The following is a 20,027-nucleotide window of genomic DNA, read 5'->3' as shown; positions in this document are numbered from 1 at the left end:
TTCCCTGGGTTTATCCACAGGCATCTGGTCCCATCACTTCATGGGAAATAGATGGGGAAACAGTGGAAATAGTGTCAGACTTTATTTTTTGGGGCTCCAAAATCACTGCAGATGGTAATTGCAGCCATGAAATTAAGACGCGTACTCCTTGGAAGGAGGCTTATGACCAACCTAGACAGCATATTCAAAAACAGAGAATTACTTTGTCAACAAAGGTCCGTCTAGTCAAGGCTATGGTTTTTCCGGTGGTCATGTATAGATGTGAGAGATGGACTGTGAAGAAAGCTGAGCGCCGAAGAATTGATGCTTTTGAACTGTGGTGTTGGAGAAGACTCTTGAGAGTCCCTTGGACTGCAAAGAGACCCAACCAGTCCATTCAGAAGGAGATGAGCCCTGGGATTTCTTTGGAAGGAATGATGCTAAAGCTGAAACTCCAGTACTTTGGCCACCTCATGCGAAGAGTTGACTCACTGGAAAAACTCTGATGCTGGGAGGGATTGGGGGCAGGAGGAGAAGGGGATGACAGAGGATGAGATGACTGGATGGCATGACCGACTCGATGGACATGAGTTTGAATGAACTCTGGGAGTTGGTGATGGACAGGGAGGCCTGGCGTGCTGCAATTCATGGGGTCACAAAGAGTCGGACACGACTGAGCAACTGAACTGAACTGAAAGGGCCTTCTCGACTTTCCTGGGTTTACCCACAGAAATACCTTATTAATGGTTAGGAGTGAGTGTTCCAGCTGTTGAGAGGCATTGGCACTTATTTAGCAGTTTTTTAAAGCTCATTAAAGTGTATAGAGCTCTGATTGATGCCATTTCTGCACTGCACTGTCAATCTTCAGTTAAAGGAAGCAGGTGAAATATTGAATCGTATTCAGATTATTAATATGTCAAATGAAAATAATAAAACACTTTTTTGGGCAATTGTTACAGCCTTTTTTCCCCCAGTGTTCCTTCAGATGAGCTGAGTTCAGCTGGAAGCTAGCTCTTTGCTTGTCTGTGGGGCTTGCCCTCTGACTACCTTCCTTCTTCAGCCTTTCTGACTTCAGTGTCATCACTGAAGTTTCCCGAAGCAGAACCGTCAACATCATTCTACTATCCTTCTGCAAATAAGCCATCAGCAGTTCTATGAGTTCTGGCTCCCATGAACCTAGAGATTGTCATGCTAAGTGAAGTAAGTCAGACAGAGAGGGAGAAATATTGTAGGACATCCCTTATATGTGGAATCTGAAAAGAAATGATACAAATGAACTTATTTATGAAACAGAAACAGACTCTCAGATTTAAGAATGAACTTATGGTTGCCAGAAGGAAACAATAGGAGGGATAGTTAAGGAGTTTGGGATCAACATGTACACACTGCTGTATTTAAAACAGATAGCCAACATGGACTGACTGCATAGCACAGGGAACTCTGTTCAATATTACGTGGTAGCCTGGATTGAGGAGAGTCTGGGGGAGAATGGCTACATGTATACGTATAGCTGAGTCCCTTTGCTGTCCACCCGAAACTATCACAACATTGTTAATCAGCTATACCCCAGTATAAAATAAAAAGTTAAAAAAATTAAAACAATTCTAGTTCCTATAATGTGTCTATTTCCCATTATCATTACCACTGCCTTGGTTCACGTTGTTGGCATTTCCTGAAGCACTTTAACATCTTGGTTTAACATCTTGATGATGCCCTCTGGGCTTCCCAGGTAGCGCTGGGAAGAACCTACCTACAATGCAGGAGATATAAGAGACATGGGTTAGATCCCTGGATTGGGAAGATCCCCTGGAGGGGGGCCTGGCAACCCATTCTAGTATTCATGCTTGGAGAATCCCATGGACAGAGGAGCCTGGCGGGCTACAGTCCATGGGGTCGCAAAGAGTCAGACACGACTGAAGGGACTTAACACACGCGCATACACATGACTCCCTCTAGTTGGTAATTTAGAAGACATTTAGGCTCTTCCTTTTAAAAGACCAACACAGTGGTGCCACTTCTTTGCTTAAAAATCAGTCAGTGGGTCCATTTTGGCTCCTATCTATTTGGCGTGTTTCCCTCTCCCTTTCCTCATTCTCTTAATTGGATGATTCTAGACTCATACAGAATTACCTGTGGGTCTCCAAAAGGCCCTGCTTTTTCATGCCTCCATTCCTGCTGCCTGAGATACGCCCCTCCCAGATTCTCCTCTACTGAGACTGGAGAGAGATTGTCCCTGTGACACTTGTTCCAGGATCTACTCAATGACTTAATCCTTAGCCTTCCACCTTTAACCCTCATCTTCATCCTGTTGCTCTGTTTTGACAAAACTGGATATGCACTGAGATGAGACCACTGAGGCACGGCCCTGTGCTTATCCGGCCTATTTACCCCACTACAGTGTGGATGCCCTCCACGCAGGGATGGAGTCTCTCTATGTCCTTAGACATTTATGGCCTTAGACACTGCATGTAGTAGATGCTAAATAATACATGGGGTTGAAAAATTGGATGGGTTGGTGGAGAAATGAATGGGAACCCCTGTTGTTTTCCTCTGGCATCTCCTTTCATTCCTGTTCTGACCCCATGCTGCTCTGTGCTCTTAGGAATCCTCCTCTGCATATTTAGAGCCAGCCACGTCATCTTTCATGATGACTTTTTCCTCCCTCATTAAAATCTACCTTTTCTTTGTACTAATTTTAATAGCTGTTTGGAGCAAAACATTTGAGTTTCAATTTTATTCTGAATTACAAATGACTTACCACCCCCACAGCTTCTATTAATATTATTGAAAAGCAATTTTTATTTTTACCTCTAGTTTGAGAAAGAAGGCATAAACTCTTAGGTGAGAGTTTGAAGGAGGAAACAGACAGAACAGGCTCCATCTTGGAAGCAGGACTCCATCTTTGGCTGGACTGTGGACTTTGAGCTATATGCCCAGTATCCATGGAAACGACATACCAGTGGAAAACCAGACCCCCTCCGGATGGAAGAGCCCCAGGGCTCCTACCTAGACTCTCCAGCCTAAAAGAATACCCTAATTATCTGTGTAACTGAATAGAATCATAAATTCTATTATGCTTCTTGGGGTTTGACCACAGGCCTATTGATAATTGTCCACTGTTAACTACCTAGGTTTAAGACATATGAATCCTGGGTGAACTTTGTATCTTTCTTTTTCTTTGTTCAGACTAGTTTCAGGGAATTTGGGGAGGTGGGTTTGGGCGTGTACACTTAGGGTATTTAAGGTTTTCACAAAAACTGGTCAGGGTCCTTGGCTAAGAGGAGACTCTGCTTTGGACCCACCGGTGTAATAAACTGCACTCCACTATCTGCATTGTCCTTCTGAGTGAGTTTGTTTCCCGGAACGCGTGGCTACAACTATTTCAACAACGGTATTAGGTCAGGGAATATAGCTTTCAACTTACACCTTTACCTTGAGGACACATAGACCAACCTCCTTTCACAAAAGAAGAGCTTCACTTTTATAAAATCAGAAATAATATTGTTATAACAGCAATAATAACTACCCTTTCATGAGTGCTTTTATGACTCTGCTATGCAAAGTCCTTTATATAGTCTCACTTAGTCCTCATAGTTAACCTTGAAAGTTAGGTCTCATTTTCCCCGTTTTGTAGTTGAGGGAGCAGAGATGCAGAAAAGTCAAATGACTTACCCCAGGCCATATAATTAGTAAGTGCATAAGGTGGGATTGGAACCTGATGAAACCTAAGCCCACTCAGCCACTCTGCCAGATGAGCACAATGACACTTTAGGGAAGGAGGTTCAAAGAGCAAAAGTGTCAACAGGAAATGAAGACTTAAGAAAGAGATGGGGGCCATTCTGACCTGTGTGAGGTGATATCTCCTTGTAGTTTGATTTGCATTTCTCTAATAATGAGTGATGTTGAGCATCTTTTCATGTGTTTGTTAGCCATCTGTAGGTCTTCTCTGGAGAAATGTCATGTTGAGGTTTGACAGAAAACAGCAAAATTCTGTAATTATCTTTCAATAAAAAATAAATTAATTAAAAAAAAGAAAGGGATGGAGTAATTGATCAATTCTAAACAGAATAATAATAATGATGATCAATAGTGATTGCTGTTTCTGGCACACCAGATACTTTGCTCAGTACTTTTCTAATTTTAAGTGTGTTCAATTCTTCCAAAAACTCTTTAAAACATGAAGAGAAGTGAATTGAACTCAAAAATTAAACTCGAAAGTGACTTGCCCCCATTGTTCAGTTACTATATAAAATATATAAGAGAAGATTTATAAGAGTTTCAACAATGAACATTCTTATTTGATCAATTTGATTAAAAAAAAAATCTCTGCAGCTCCTGGCAGTACTTATTTTAATAGGGGCTTTGATATGTGTATCTATTGTCTCTATTATCAGAGCCTTCATACTTAGAAGTCTGCAGTTTCAAGGTGTTTCTAATTTAGGTGGTGCCCTTCGCTTTGCTACTCCCCTGATCTTTCTGAAGGTGTTTATATTTCTTTTTAGAAGAGAAGTTGTCAGTGCTAATTCAATAAACTGCCCATAAGTGAGGGTCTTGGGACCTGTTGATGTGCATTTTTCCAGTTCTCTAAACATCCCCTTTATTGGTCTTGATGGACAGCTAGTTCCTCTCAGGCTCCATTACTTCTGACTTGCACAAATGTCTTTTCTTTTTCTTCAGGGTTGCGATAGCATTAAGGAACGAGTTCAGTATTTCAAAGGTGTAATTAATTGAGCACGCCTCCTCCTTCATCAGGAAGCTCATTTTCGCTTGAGCCTCTCTCTCTTTCTCAGTGTGTCTGCAAAGTTCTTCTTCATTCTCCTTTAATACCTTTTGTGAGCACCACCTTACTATCCTTTTTTGTAGGTTTCTGATTCTGGTCTCATTCTTGAACATTCTTTAACTTCACCAATGGCATGAATTCTTTCTGTAACTTTTATTCTCTCTTCAGTGGCACTTTATGTCTCTTGCAGAAGCCTGTGAGTCAGACTCACAGTGGTTCCAGCTGCCTGGCCTGTGGGAGTGCCCTCAGGATGAGTGGTAGACCACATTATGCTCCACTGAGGCAGCGTTACTTATGGTTAGCACAGGGGAAAAGTGATCCGCTGGCAAATTAAATAGATTACTTAAAAAAATTTAAAAATTTTATTGTGCTACAATACACATGAGATTTACCATTTTTAAGTATACAACTCAGTAGTATTAAGTACATTAACATTGTTGTATGATTTCCAGAACTCTTTTCATCATGCAAAACTAAAATTACCCAGTAAGTGAGAATCCTGCCTTCCCGTCTCTTTCCAGTCCCAGAAACCACTTTCTGTCTCTGTGAATTTGACTAGGTATCTCACATAAGTGGAATCAAACAACTTTTGTCTTTTTGTGACTGGCATGTTTAGGGCTTTCCTGATAGCTCAGTTGGTAAAGAATCTGCCTGTGATTCAGGAGACCCCCGTTTGATTCCTGGGTTGGGAAGATCCCTTGGAGAAGGCAAAGTCTACCCACTCCAGTATTCTTGGACTTCTCTTGTGGCTCAGCTGGTAAAGAATCCACCTGCAATTGCAGAAGACCTGGGTTTGATCCCTAGGTTGGGAAGATCCCCTGGAGAAGGCAATGGCTATCCACTCCAGTATTCTGGCCTGGAGAACTCCAAGGACTGTATATTCCATGGGGTCGCAAAGAGTCAGACTTAACTGAGTGACTTTCACTTTCACTTATTTAGCTTTAATGTCCTTAAGTTTCTTGCATGTTGTAGCATGTGTTGGAATGTTTTTCCTTTTGAAACTGAATCTCTCTCTCTCTCTCTCTAAGTCGCTTCAGTCGTGTCCGACTCTGTGCAACCCCATAGACAGCAGCCCACCAGGCTCCGCCATCCCTGGGATTTTCCAGGCAAGAACACTGGAGTGGGCTGCCATTTCCTTCTCCAATGCATGAAAGTGAAAAGTGAAAGGGAAGTCACTCAGTCGTGTCCGACTCTTAGCGACCCCATGGACTACAGCCTACCAGGCTCCTCCGTCCATGGGATTTTCCAGGCAAGAGTACTGGAGTGGGGTGCCATTGCCTTCTCCGTGAAACTGAACAATACTCCATAAACTGTAGTTTATGGGGTCACAAAGAGTCAGATACAACTTAGTGATTGAACAACAACAGCAAACCACATTTTTAAATTCATTCAATCCATGATGGACGCTTGAATTGCTTCTGTGTTTTGGCCATGGTGGATAATGCTGGTATGAACATAGGTGTACAAACATCTCTTCAAGATCCTGCTTTCAATTCGTTTAGGTATAGACCCAGAAATGGAATTGTTGGAGCATGTGGTAATTCTATCTTTAATTTTTAAGAAACCTCCATGCTATTTTTTTTTTTAATAGGGGTTGTACATCCTCACAAGCAATTGTTCCGTCTTTTCTTTTCTTTTTTTATAGTAACCATCCTAATGTGAGGTTGAATAGCTTAACTTTAGATGTTCAAGAGAAACTCATGTCTAGTCTGTTAAGAATAGTTCTTGGCAACAGGTGGGAAAACTGGTCTTAGATAAAGAGGTTCTGACACAATATGAAGGAAGTGAATTCAGGATACAATATTGAAAGAGGAGACTGAGAAAGACCTGTAAATTGTCGTTCTCCTCTGACCACTGGTTATAGTTCACCACTAGGCATTGTTGTCCAGATGCAGGTGACCTGAGCAGAAACCCATGTAGATGGGTTGGGGCTTCAGCAAGAAGGCTGCCAACAGATAATGCTAACAGATGAGTTTGCTTACACGTTGAGTTTCAAATTTGTTGTTGTTAGTTACTAAATCGTGTCTGACTCTCTGGGACTCCATGGACTGCACCATGCCAGGCTTCCCTGTCCTTTATCATCTCCTGGAGTTTGCTCAAACTCATGCCCATTGAATTGCTAATGCCATCTAGACATCTCATCCTCTGTCACCCCTTTCTCCTCCTGCCCTCAGTCTTCCCCAGCATCAGGGTCTTTTCCAGTGACTCAGCTCTTCTCATCAGGTAGCCAAAGTATTGGAGCTTCAGCTTCAGCAAAAGTCCTTCCAATGAATATTCAGGGTTGATTTCCTTTAGGACTGACTGGCTTCATCTTCTTGCAGTCCAAGAAATTCTCAAGAGTTTTCTCCAGCACCACAGTTTGAAAGCATCATTCTTCTGTGCTTAGCCTTTTTTATGGTCCACCTCTCAACTGGGTTCAATTAACATGTTAGTTTGATGGGAACTGAGTAGAGTTCTGGAGCCAAGGGTGAATTTTCCCCTGGTGTGAAAGCAAGAGTCACTGGAGAGTTGGTTCCATAAAAGAAAACCAAAATTCAGACTGTTCCCTGTTCTCTGGGTCTCCTGACCTACAGATGGTGCAGGAAAAATGGGGGAATGGAAATCTGTTGAGAAGGAGTGTATCCTAATTAGAAAAGTAAGGCCGAGAAGACTGATTGATAGGGTGGTGCAAGAGAGATCACACAGGGTCAGAGTAAATTGGTTAGCCAGTTCCTTCCTGTACCTTTATTAAATACATGCCTCAGGGTTACTCCCAGTGTGAACAGAGAAGATAGAAATGTGGTGAAATCATTTTTCCTGTCGGGGTAGATTTTTGTGAGTCTTTTATCTTTTCCTCTTGGCAGAATTAGCCCTCACAAAGAGGCAAAGAACTAATAAATGTTTATGCTAGGCCAACCAGTCATTTTCTAGGTAATTTACCTGTGTTAGTTCTTCCAGTTTGACACTCAAAACAACTCTACCAGGGTGAGAGGGTTGGTGTGACTATCTTATAGATGCCAAATCAGAAGTTTAGAAACTTTCAGCAAATTTCTCAAGAATTCACAGATAAGTGGTGAGACCAGGATTTGATTGAGGGGTTATCTTATGCCAAAGACAGAGTCCTTTTCTAGCAACCAGCCACTGCTAAACTATGCAGCTTAGGATATACACTCTGAAGGCACCTGGGTAATGTACTCACCTCCTCACCATGACTTTGACCTTTCTCACTCTTGAATACATGATCATCACCTGCAAGTCTCCTGTCCTTGCAGCTATGCCAGCATTTGGATAGAATGACCTTCACTCTAATCATAGGCACAGTCTCTGAGTTACTATGTCTTGTGTTGATTATTAAATCTCCCTCCTTCAAATTCTTGAAGAAATAGCCTCATTAAAGTCAACCTGAATAAGATACTGTCTGGGGCCAGACAGTACTGTTATCCATATTATGTGTGTGAGGCAACAGAGGCAGAGAGGTTAAGAATTTTGCCCAGGGTCACTCCACCACGTGGTGGAGTCAGGAACAAAGGCAGCAGTGCCTCTTGCCAAATGTTTTGAGCCTCACAGTTCTATCCCTGCCCAAAGGATGGATTGAGTGGCTTCTTATTTAGTAATGCTTTCACTTGATTCTCAATTTATAGATAAAGCAGTTGAAGATAAAAGCAGTTACATGTGAAATGGAGAGTTGGAGCTGAGATTTTAATTGTTCTCAAAGCCCTTCATGCTGAACCAGGCAGGAAACCTTGATTTTGAAGAATATTCATCGATGGCCTCTTAAAATGCATTAATTATTTAATCCTCCCATTTAGTAAGGGAAACCTCTGGGCAGGTACTAAATTATATGCTGGTCTTCAGCCCAGAACCCCTCCCTGCATTCCTCCATGATAACTCTTGGCTGTGGCTGAGAAGGGAAAACTGGGGACAAGAATGTGTATGGCTTTACATACTGTAACCTACTGAAGTGTTTAGTAGAGGCAAGCAGGCTCTTGAGTCAGATCTGGGTGTGAATTGACTTTCTTGTTCAACCTCATCTGTCAAATGTCTGCCTCATAAGAGTGCTAAGGGCTCCATGCACAGCAACTGTGTTGAGAACCTGGCTTTACTTGGTTTGGGCTGAGAGGTGTGATTTTCCTAAAACTGGAGTTGCTGCAGGACTAAAGTGAAAGTGAAAGTGTTACTCCCTCAGTCGTGTTCGACTCTTTGCGACCCCATGGACTGTAGTCCACCAGGCTCCTCTGTCCATGAGATTCTCCAGGCAAGAATACTGGAGTGGGTTGCCATTCTTTTCTCCAAGGAACTTTCCTGACCCAGGGATTGAACTCAGGCTCCTGCATAGGAGGCAAATTCTTTACCATCTGAGCCACCAGGGAAGCAGGTCTAAATTATATTTAATTCATTGTCATGAAGTGTGTGTTCTTTGGCCATAAGTATTTACAAATCCACAAGGGGACTATGAATACTTGAAATACTGTCAGTTCTTCCAAAATGTTTTTCTTTCCTTGCTTTTTTTGTATTCATCTCCTTCTTGCTTTCCCATCTCAGTCAAAGGAGGCACAGAGTTTTGACTCTCAGTTCAAAAAAGAAAAAAAAAAAGGCATAAGGAAAAGAATGAGAGAGAAAAGTGTTTAACTAATTACAGAATGCCAAACAAGTGGAAAAGAATAATAAAGAAATGATTGATGTTCTTCTTTGCCTTTTTGAACAGTATTTTGAGAAATATTTCTTTATAAAATTTCAAAAACTAAAATTTAGAAATAGGCAAAAGAAACCACATACCATAATCTCATGATCCTAATGCATGTTAGCCAACCCCCTTCTGGTCTTTTTCCTATGTCTTCCTTTTTTGAAATGTAAGATGGAGAATAGACATCTTTGTACTTTTTTTTTTAACATGTTGCCGAAGTAAAAATAGATATTCTAAAGCTATGAGAAGATATGGAATAAACTTAAACAAATGTGGTTAAGTGGGAGGGTTTCCCAGGTGGCACTAGTGGTAAAGAATTACCGCCGCCAATGCAGGAGATGCATGTTCGATCCCTAGGTCAGGAGAATCCCCTGGAGTAGGAAGTGGCAACCCGCTCCAGCATTCTTGCTTGGAGAATTCCATGGACAGAGGAGCCTGGTGTGCTACAGTCCATGGGGCTGCAAAGAGTCGGCCGGGACTGAGCACAAGTGAGAGAAACCAGTCTGAAAAGGCTTCTGTATGATTTCAACGATGGCATCAACCATGACATTGTGGGCAAGGCAGAGCTGTGGAGACAGTACTATGATGAGTAGTTGCCAGGGGCTTGAGAGTAGAGAGGGAAGGATGAATGACTGGAGCACCAGGGGATTTTTAGGGAAGTGAAGTTTTTCTATACACATTCTAACAAATATATGACACTACACATTTGTCAAAATTCACAGAAGTGTATAATATAAAGAATGAACCCTAATGTAAACTATGCACTTTATTTAATAATAATGTATCAATATTTGTTCATCAGCTGTAACAAATGTGTAGCACTAATGCTGTTGCTGAGAATGGGAAAGCTATGTGCTGGGGTAAGGTAGTATACGGGAATTTTCTGTACCACCTGCTTAATATATCTGCAAGCCTAAAACTGCTCTAGAAGCAAAGACTATATAAAAAATAGATGTATTAGATTTAAAAGTTTGAACATCTGTTGTGCCCTTCAAAATAGTCTCCTCAGATGTTGATAGGCATGTTTAATAATACTGTCTTTGCTAGAAATGTGTTGTTGTGACTCCTCATTGAAGCATTTCTACAGAGATTAGGCGGGTGAGTAAGATGGAGATACCATCTTAAAATTATGTTTGTATAATCATAGAAAGATTGGAGGAAATGAGACATTTTCACGTGTGACTCATAAGTTGAACAGGAAGGCCTTCTTTATAGCGGCAAGCCTTGAGCAAATGCATTCTGGTGGGAATGTGTGGGTGGCCTTCCAAAAGAGTTCTGAAAGAGAATGGTGCTTTGGAACATAAAGTTTTGCATGAGAGAAAAAAAAAATGAAAACACCATATTCATGTCTTCATTTTTTGCTTCCGTGGGACCTTGAACGCTGGTGACACTTGACTACTAAGTCACAGTGGGTGTAACTTTTGATCAGTTTCTAGTTACCATTTTCCAGCTGCAGAATCTTGGACAAGTCTGAACCCGATTTTGTTCCTCCTTAAAATGGGGATTATTATCTTGGAGAGTTTGTGTAGGATGCAAATTCTGTGTTTGGAGCAAGCTATTCATTACTCCTCTTTATTGACACCAATAAAAAATCATTCTTATTAAAAGAGAATCTGATTTTAGCATTCTTTACTGAGGCTAGTATTAAAAAAACTAGAGTCAAACTTATAAAAAGAGCAATACTTTGCAGCACAAAATGTGCATGTCAGGGAGATGCTATCTGACATGTTAATATCTATTGATATTATTTTTAATCTATTTTCCTTTTTGTAACCATTAAGGTACAAATTTTATGACCTACTTTTTAAAAAATTTGAGCTCATAAGGTGATGTCTATAATAATGTCGCTTTCACTTGGTGACATTCTGATACTCGGTTGAGTGGGAGAGAAAGGCGTATGCAGGTGCCTGTGCGTTCAGAATTGCCTGGAATCTGCAGCCTGTCTTAGTGGTGCTGAGATTTGTAACCAGGTACAGCCGTGGATGTGTTCTGTGAGTGTGATTTGTCATCTGTTTCATGGTGAGGGAAAAGACTGAGAATTGCTATCTTGGCTTATTCCACACGCCGCCTTGTCATTCCAGGGTGCTTTTCAAGGGAGCACTCGGCTGCTGCCCCTGGAATGGGGCCTTCCATTCCAGGGGCAGCAGCTGGAGTCCAGTTTGTTTCCCCAGAGATTATAATTCTGCCTTCACATATACATTTTTGAGCGAATGGTAATCCATCAAAGAGGACTGATGAGGTATTCTGCCAATTGCTGAAACACTTGGTTGATACGTTAGGTAAAAAATAGGGGAAAAAAAGTACCCAAATAAAACTTAGGAGAGGATAGAAATTAATTTTAGTAACAATCTATGCCAATTTCGAGCCTGGCTGTTATAACTAACCATCAAGTTAATTTAATTCCTCAAACCCCATTGCTCTAACAAAATGTTGTTTAAATCAATTCATTTTTTTTCATTAAGCTGCCTAAGAGCACCATGGAGTGATGAGAAATTACTGAGATGGCTTTCATGTTTCAAAAATCCCACAGTTTCACTTCATTTTCCGTCCTGACATGGGACTAATGTTCTGCGTTTGCATGCTAAAATAGTATTTTTAATTGTAAAAGTGGTGTTGTTAAATTACCTTCAAATGAGTTTATTTTAAATGCTTCATTAAAGTTTTTGAAATCATTCCCTGCATGATTGCATCTCTTCTCTGCTTTGATGTATTACATCTCTCACCAAAAGCGCTGGCGCTGAGAGAGAAACCTTTTCTTGCAAGACTCACATCTCACAATCTGGCTGGTTTTGAAGTGAGAGCAGTAAAAGCCTCACGTGATTGCAGACTGGTCGAGGGCATCATCCCTGCATTGCATCCGAGAGGCCCAGGTGAGGGGTGAAGGCGGGTGGCCGTGTTCGCCAATAACGGAAGGTCAAAGCCACAGAGGTTTCAAAAGGCTGTGTCAACTCAGAAGATGAAAAGCGGCTCCCCCTGGAGAGCTAGTTTGGTCCTGAGATTTAAATACATCTCACAGATTCTGTGTGCCTGCTTTCATTTCAACTTTTCTCCCAGATACCACCTTTCTCCTTCATTATGTCTCCTCTCTTGGTGTCTTCTAGAACAGTGGCCCTCAGCCTTTTGATCTTAAGCCTAAGCAATAACTTTGCCAAAGTCGAATTCTTTTAGAATGTCACGTGATTTTCCTGAGACTGGCATTTTTATGTTTATGAGAGTTCCTTTATCATATTCATTTATAGTAGGTTTTGGGCAATACAAAAGTGGCACTTTATGGATGGTATAAATTTGATTATGATTCTTTAGTTCTTGTTTGGAGAAGGAAATGGCAACCCACTCCAGTGTTCTTGCTTGGAGAATCCCAGGGACGGCAGAGCCTGGTGGGCTGCCGTCTCTGGGGTCGCACAGAGTCGGACACGACTGAAGCGGCTTAGCAGCAGCAGCAGTTCTTGTTATGAAATTCTAATTATCTATCCAGGCCCACTATTTTCTCCAATGGTGGAATAATTCATCAAAACCCATTGAGCACTGTATGACTCAGGGAGCTCAAAGTGTAACAGCCTAGAGAGGTGGGAAAGAGTGAGAGAGGCGAGGGAAGTTCAAGAGGGAGGGGACATATGTACAGTTCAGTTGTCACTCAGTCGTGTCCCACTCTTTGCGACCCCATGAATCGCAGCATGCCAGGCCTCCCTGTCCATCACCAACTCCCAGAGTTCACCCAGACTCACATCCATCGAGTCAGTGATGCTATCCAGCCATCTCATCCTCTGTCATCCCCTTCTCCTCCTGCCCCCAATCCCTCCCAGCATCAGAGTCTTTTCCAATGAGTCAACTCTTTGCCTGAGGAGGCCAAAGTACTGGAGTTTCAGCTTTAGCATCAGTCCTTCCAATGAACACACAGGACTGATCTCCTTCAGAATGGACTGGTTGGATCTCCTTGCAGTCCAAGGGACTCTTAAGAGTCTTCTCCAACACCACAGTTCAAAAGCATCAATTCTTCAGTGCTCAGCTTTCTTCACAGTCCAACTCTCACATCCATACATGACCACTGGAAAAACTTGACTAGATGCACCTTTGTTGGCAAAGTGATGTCTCTGCTTTTGAATATGCTATCTAGGTTGGTCATAACTTTCCTTCCAAGGAGTAAGCGTCTTTTAATTTCATGGCTGCAGTCACCATCTGCATTGATTTTGTTGTCCAAAAAAGTAAAGTCTGACACTGTTTCCCCATCTATTTCCCATGAAGTGATGGGACCAGATGCCATGATCTTCATTTTCTAAATGTTGAGCTTTAAGCCAACTTTTTCACTCTCCTCTTTCACTTTCATTGGCTTTTTTTTTTTTCACTTTTATTGGCTTTTGAGTTCCTCTTCACTTTCTGCCATAAGGGTGGTATCATCTGCATATCTGAGGTTATTGATATTTCTCTCAGCAATTTTGGTTCCAGCTTGTGCTTCCTCCAGCCCAGCGTTTCTCATGATGTACTCTGCATAGAAGTTAAATAAGCAGGGTGACAATATACAGCCTTGATGTACTCCTTTTCCTATTTGGAACCAGTCTGTTGTTCCATGTCCAGTTCTAACTGTTGCTTACTGACCTGCATATAGGTTTCTCAAGATGCAGGTCAGGTGGTCTGGTATTCCCATCTCTTTCAGAATTTTCCACATTTTATTGTGATCCACACAGTCAAAGGCTTTGACATAGTCAATAGAGCAGAAATAGATGTTTTTCTGGAACTCTCTTGCTTTTTCCATTATCCAGTGGATGTTGGCAATTTGATCTCTGGTTCCTCTGCCTTTTCTAAAACCGGCTTGAACATCTGGAAATTCATGGTTCCTGTATTGCTGAAGCCTGGCTTAGAGAATTTTGAGCATTACTTTACTAGCATGTGAGATGAGTGCAATTGTGCAGTAGTTTGAGCATTCTTTGGCATTGCCTTTCTTTGGGATTGAAATGAAAACTGACCTTTTCCAGTCCTGTGGCCACTGCTGAGTTTTCCAAATTTGCTGGCATATTGAGTGCAGCACTTTCACAGCATCATCTTCCAGGAATTAAATAGACATATGTACACCTATGGCTAATTCATGTTGATGTAGAGCAGAAATCAAACCAATATTGTAAAGCAATTATCCTTCAATTAAAAATAAATAAATTATAAAAAAAATAGCATTGAACAAGAAGATTTTACCCTGTGAGGTAGACAGTGTGGAGAGGACATGAAGATAGTTAACTGTGTGGTATGCTACAGTTTTCTATATCATGGCAGCACTTTGGAGCTTATAGGTCATTGCATGGTGCTGAAAATATCTCTTACCCTCCTTGCTTGCTAAATAAAACACAAGCTCTTCTTATTGACCCCAACCTTTCTAACCTTGAGTAGGAGCAGCATTTCCATTTCTATTTGGACAGAATTCCAGCTTCTCCCTCTTAACATCTATTATTGAAAATGCTGTCTATCTTTCTGGTGACCTTTAAAGGTACCATATTAATATTATGCATTTACAATTTGTTTTAAAATGTTTTGAGCAATTACAGCAGCAAAAAATTCAACACATTTGCTGAAGTCAGTGTCAAGAATAGAACTCCTGTGTCCACAAGTTAGCCACTGATACCTAGGCTTTGCCCTTTAATCTTTGCTCAACACTGACTTTTCCTTGAACTTGAAACTCATAGTGCATCAGCATACCTTTATTCATCCCCTACCATGTGCAAGACACTATAATAGGAACAGTGAGGAATGCAAAATAGTAAAAATGGAGAGGAACTGAAAGTCACTAGCCAATTTATCTTTAATTACTCTATGTGTTTCACAGGCATTATTTCATGAAAACCTTGCAGGAGAGATATGATCATCCTTATCTTAGAGGTAAGGAGGATGTAGATTCTAATTTTAGCCCTCAAGGAACTTACAGTCCAATGGAGGAACAAGGCAAATAAACATGATAAAATGACAATATAAAGCCTTATGTGAGAAATATCAAGTGAATACTTTCAACATAACTACCACAGTTGTTGAAGAGAGATCACTAATATGGGATCAACTAATTAGGAAAATCTTTGATATTGCTATGGAGTGGAGATGAGGTTTCATTTATTGTATAAATGTTTGGGGAATGCCCACCATGACACTTTTCTAAGAAATTGAAGTCTGCAATTAGGAAATGATACATAAATGAGGGCATCAAGGAGAGAGTGACTATGTGATTTGATAGACGTCTTACATTATTGACTGGGGGATTTTTGCAGAAACTAATGCCCGTGGCCAATGATTTGTTTTGTAACTGAACACTGAAAAGTCTTTGACCAATAACATTTGGGTAACAAAAGACACATTAATATGTCTCTGGTCAATAAGTTGTTAAATCAAAGGTGAAATTTAATCAATATGAAGCACTTTGAGACTCCATGGCTTATTTGGGATTTTTACATTTTTCTTCTGGCAGTACTTTTGTTCACTTCATAGAACTCAGACATGGAAGAGATTGCATTTTTGATGTTTCTCCTCCATAAGCTCTCTGACATTGGATAGAAACAATCTATTTCATTTTTAGGATTTGGGGCAATCGATTTTATACATTTTAATTTGGCTAATAGCACAGTGTATTCAAAATTTCAAATTCATTTTCACATTAATTCTCCCAACTTTTTTCAGGTGGATGCTTTTAGCATTGATAAAAGCAGTCAAGGCTGAAAACTAATAATTAAGTCTTGACATAGATTCTGCTTTTCTTCAGTTATTGGATGGTGAAAGATTAGGATGTTTAGTTCAAACTATGGTACAAAAAGGTTTCATTGCTTTATTAAAAGTGATGTCTTCTGCTGACACTATTCATTGCAATGACACAACAAATCAAGCCCGGGTTTCAGACAGCCCAATATTTACTGCTATGCTAAAGGAAGTTGATCCCTGGGTCAGAGAGATCCCCTGGAGGAGGAAATAACAACCCACTCCAGTATTCTTGCCTGGAAAATCCTGGACAGGAGTCTAGGGGCTAGTCCAAAGGGTCTCAAAGAGCCAGACACGACTGAGCAGACGCAGGCGAGAATGGCACTGTGCCTCTAGTCTTCCTCTCAGAACGTTCTCAACTGCTCTGACCACGAGAAAACATCAGAAAAAGCCCAACTGAGGGACAGTCTGAAAAAGTCTGTACAAGCCTGAGACTTGTACTCCTCAAAACTGTCAAGATCTTCAAAAATAAGGAAAGCGAGAAATTATCACAGCAAAGAGAAGCCCAAGGACATGACGACTAAGTAAAAAGTGATTTCCTAAAGAGGGTCCTAGAACAGAAAAAGAGGATTAGGAAAAAAAACTGAAGAAATTTGAATGAAATAAACACTTTATTTTAGATGAGGTGATGAATATTTGTTCATTCATTATAGCAAATCTGCCATACCAATTTAAGATGTTAATAATATGGAAAACTGGGTTTGGGATATATGAGAACTCTCTTACTAATTTCAGCATAATTCGTAAATCTGAAACAGTTCTAAAGAAAAAAATTCAAGGACTCTTTGGAAAGTGTTTTGCATGTCTGGATAGAGAAACCTCAACCATAATTAAAAGGGACAGTTCTTTCATTTTAAATAATTTGGATTTCTTTCAAGCCTAGTGAATTGTTTTTCATTACTGAAATATACATTTTAAATAGAGAATATTACTAATAAAATGTTCAGTGAAGCATAATTTCAATATAAAATGAAACACTGGTTTTCATCAGGAAGGGAGAAAATATTAATCTTTATAAATAAATGCCCCTTTTGGTTCTACAGAGCATTACTGCTATTTTTAGATGAGATAAATTTTCCCATGTTAACAAAAATAAAACCCAATGGAAAAATCCCATATCCCTATATATATATATATTTTTTTTTTTTTTTTTCGTTTTCTTTTTTTTTTTTTGGTTTTGGTCACCCTCATTCTCTCTGAGATGCCCAAGATTTTTTTTTTTTTTATAATATTCCAGTGATCTTTCCCTTTAGCATTCATCTTTTGTAGAACAAAGGATCCTAATTTCTTGATTTTTACCTCTATAGAAGCCTTATCATTTCTTTATTCATTGCTCAAATTAAAGTCTGAAGTAAAACTAAAGTCTAATACCTTCAAAACAATGAGAAAATACTAGATTTCTCATCCTTTTTCCTTTATGCAATCTGATTGCTTCACTTGAATCTAAGCTAACAACAATGCAGCAATGTGTTTGGAATCCCAGCTCCTTTCCCTGCAGTCTTGGAGAGGTGGTCAGCAGATAAACTTGCTGAGCAGAGCAGTTACATAGTCTGCATTTCATGCAAGCTTCCACAAAATTGCTGCTCTGAATTGAACTATCCAGCATGAATTGCTATAATAATCCCAGGAGATCAGGGGTCCCCTAGTCCCAAAAGAGTTCAATTCTCCAAAGAAACTCACCAGTTACTTTGATGGTTTGGAAAGGGGAGGAAGAAGGAGAATTTTGCATTTCTGTTAATTATCAATGCACTCTGAGAAGAAGCAAGAGCATCATAAACAGAAAGTAGACACATCGTGTACTCACTCATTCAACTGAGACTGGCCAAAGTAAGATGGGTCACAGGATACAAGGGAATTTCTTAAGTCCTGGTTCTGTGCTGTGCTGTGCTTAGTCGCTCAGTCATGTCTGACTCTTTGTGACCCCATGGACTGTACCCTGTCAGACTCCTCTGTCCATGGGGGTTCTCCAGGCAAGAATACTGGAGTGGGTTGCTGCCGGGAGCCGGCATATTGCATATTGAGTGCATACTGCATATTGAGTGCAGCACTTTCCACAGCATCATCTTTCAGGATCTGGAATAGCTCAACTGGAATTCTATCACTTCCGGGAGCCAGCATGAGGAACTCCGCCCATGACAAAGGTCATGAGGAAGGAGGCTCGGCATACACAAAGGCGGGATCGAGCCTCAGGAGTCCCCCATCTACCCCCAAAACCAGAGTCTGCCTACTTTCTGCTTTGTGCTTTCACCTACACCTCTGACTTTACGGGGGGGCTGTCCCCCACTACCTCTCTCTGAAAAAAGAGTTAGCTTACAGCTCCAGTTAATAATTTCTGGGTGTGACAGTGTTTAACCTGCAAACTCCTTTGGAAATCCTCTAGCCTGCCTGAATAGGTTTTTCTGGCCATATGTGATTGTCCAGAGCCTCCCAAGTGTGAGAGGCAGGAGATGTTCTAAACTGTCTAAACACAGATTCCTTTGAGTAGTTAAAAGATTGATTAGAAATTGTATTGGTGAAAGGTTTTTTCACTTATTGGGCCAATGTTTGCTGCTAAGTCTCCATATCCCTTACCTACTGTGTCCTTGGCAGTGTATTGACTGATACAATGGGTGTATAGAAATGTAAGTAGTGGCCTCAATGTTTGTAACCTTGGACCCTTGAGTTAATTCTTTTCTTGATTGAGCCCACCTCACCTTTGCCTTATAGGAATGCAGCTTTGTCCAATGCTTTTTTGGAGGCTGGTGCCTGACTTTGGAATAATAACCTTTAGAGAAAGATAAGTTTCTTAAAATGTTAACAGGCCTCCTGGCCAGAAGATGATGTAATTCACCTGAACTTTTGCATATAAGTTTGAAAGCCTGGCTTCGATTAGGACCAGGAGCTGCTGTCCTTGCATGACTCCACCCCTTCCCCCATTATCCTCTATGCACAATCTAAGGTATAAAAACTACTTTGGAAAATAAAGTGTGGGCCTTGTTCACCGAAACTTGGTCTCACCATGTCGTTCTTTCTCTTACCTTCTGGCTGAATTATTCAGCCTCTTTTCTCCACTGAATTTCCTCACTGAGCTATCCTTATTCTATTACTCTTTATATCTTTGATAAATATTTAAATAAATAGGTCGCCTATGCTGTCTCTCCTTTGAATACCCTGGATCAGCCGGGGCTGGACCCCGGCAGGTTGCCATGCCATCCTCCAGGAGATCTTCACCACCCAGGGATCAAACCCAGGTCTCGTGCATTGCAGGCAGATTATTTACCATCTGAGCCACCAGGGAAGCCCAAGAATACTGGAGTGGGTAGCCTATCCCTTCACCAGGGGATCTTCTTGATCCAGGAATCGAACCAGTGTCTTCTGCATTGCAGGTGGATTCTTTACCAGCTGAGCTACCAAGGAAGCCCAATCTTTCCTATTTCCTACCAAATGAAAGGATATTTGGCATCTTCTGGAAGAGGAATCAAGGGCATGTCAAACATGGGCCAACAAACATTGTTGGTGCAAGTTCCTGTGCCCAACACATGGTGAGTCCAAACAAAGAGAAAGGTCGGAGTTTGGAGCAGAGACAGGTTTATTGCAGGCCCTGCTGAGTGATGCAGAATTGGTGCTTTCAAACTGTGGTGCTGGAGAAGACTCTTGAGAGTCCCTTGGACTGCAAGGAGATCAAACCAGTCCATCCTAAAGGAAATCAGTCCTGAATATTCATTGGAAGAAATGATGCTGAATCTGAAGCTCCAATACTTTGGCCACCTGATGAGAAGAGCTGACTCACTGAAAAGACCCTGATGCTGGGAAAGATTGAAGGCGGGAGGAGAAGGGGGCAACAGAGGATGAGATGACTGGATGATATCATTGACTAAATGGACACGAGTTTGAGCAAACTCC

Source organism: Bos mutus, chromosome 15, assembly GCF_027580195.1.
Source record: "Bos mutus isolate GX-2022 chromosome 15, NWIPB_WYAK_1.1, whole genome shotgun sequence".
Taxonomy (NCBI): Eukaryota; Metazoa; Chordata; class Mammalia; order Artiodactyla; family Bovidae; genus Bos; species Bos mutus.
This window is presented reverse-complemented; position numbering follows the sequence as displayed.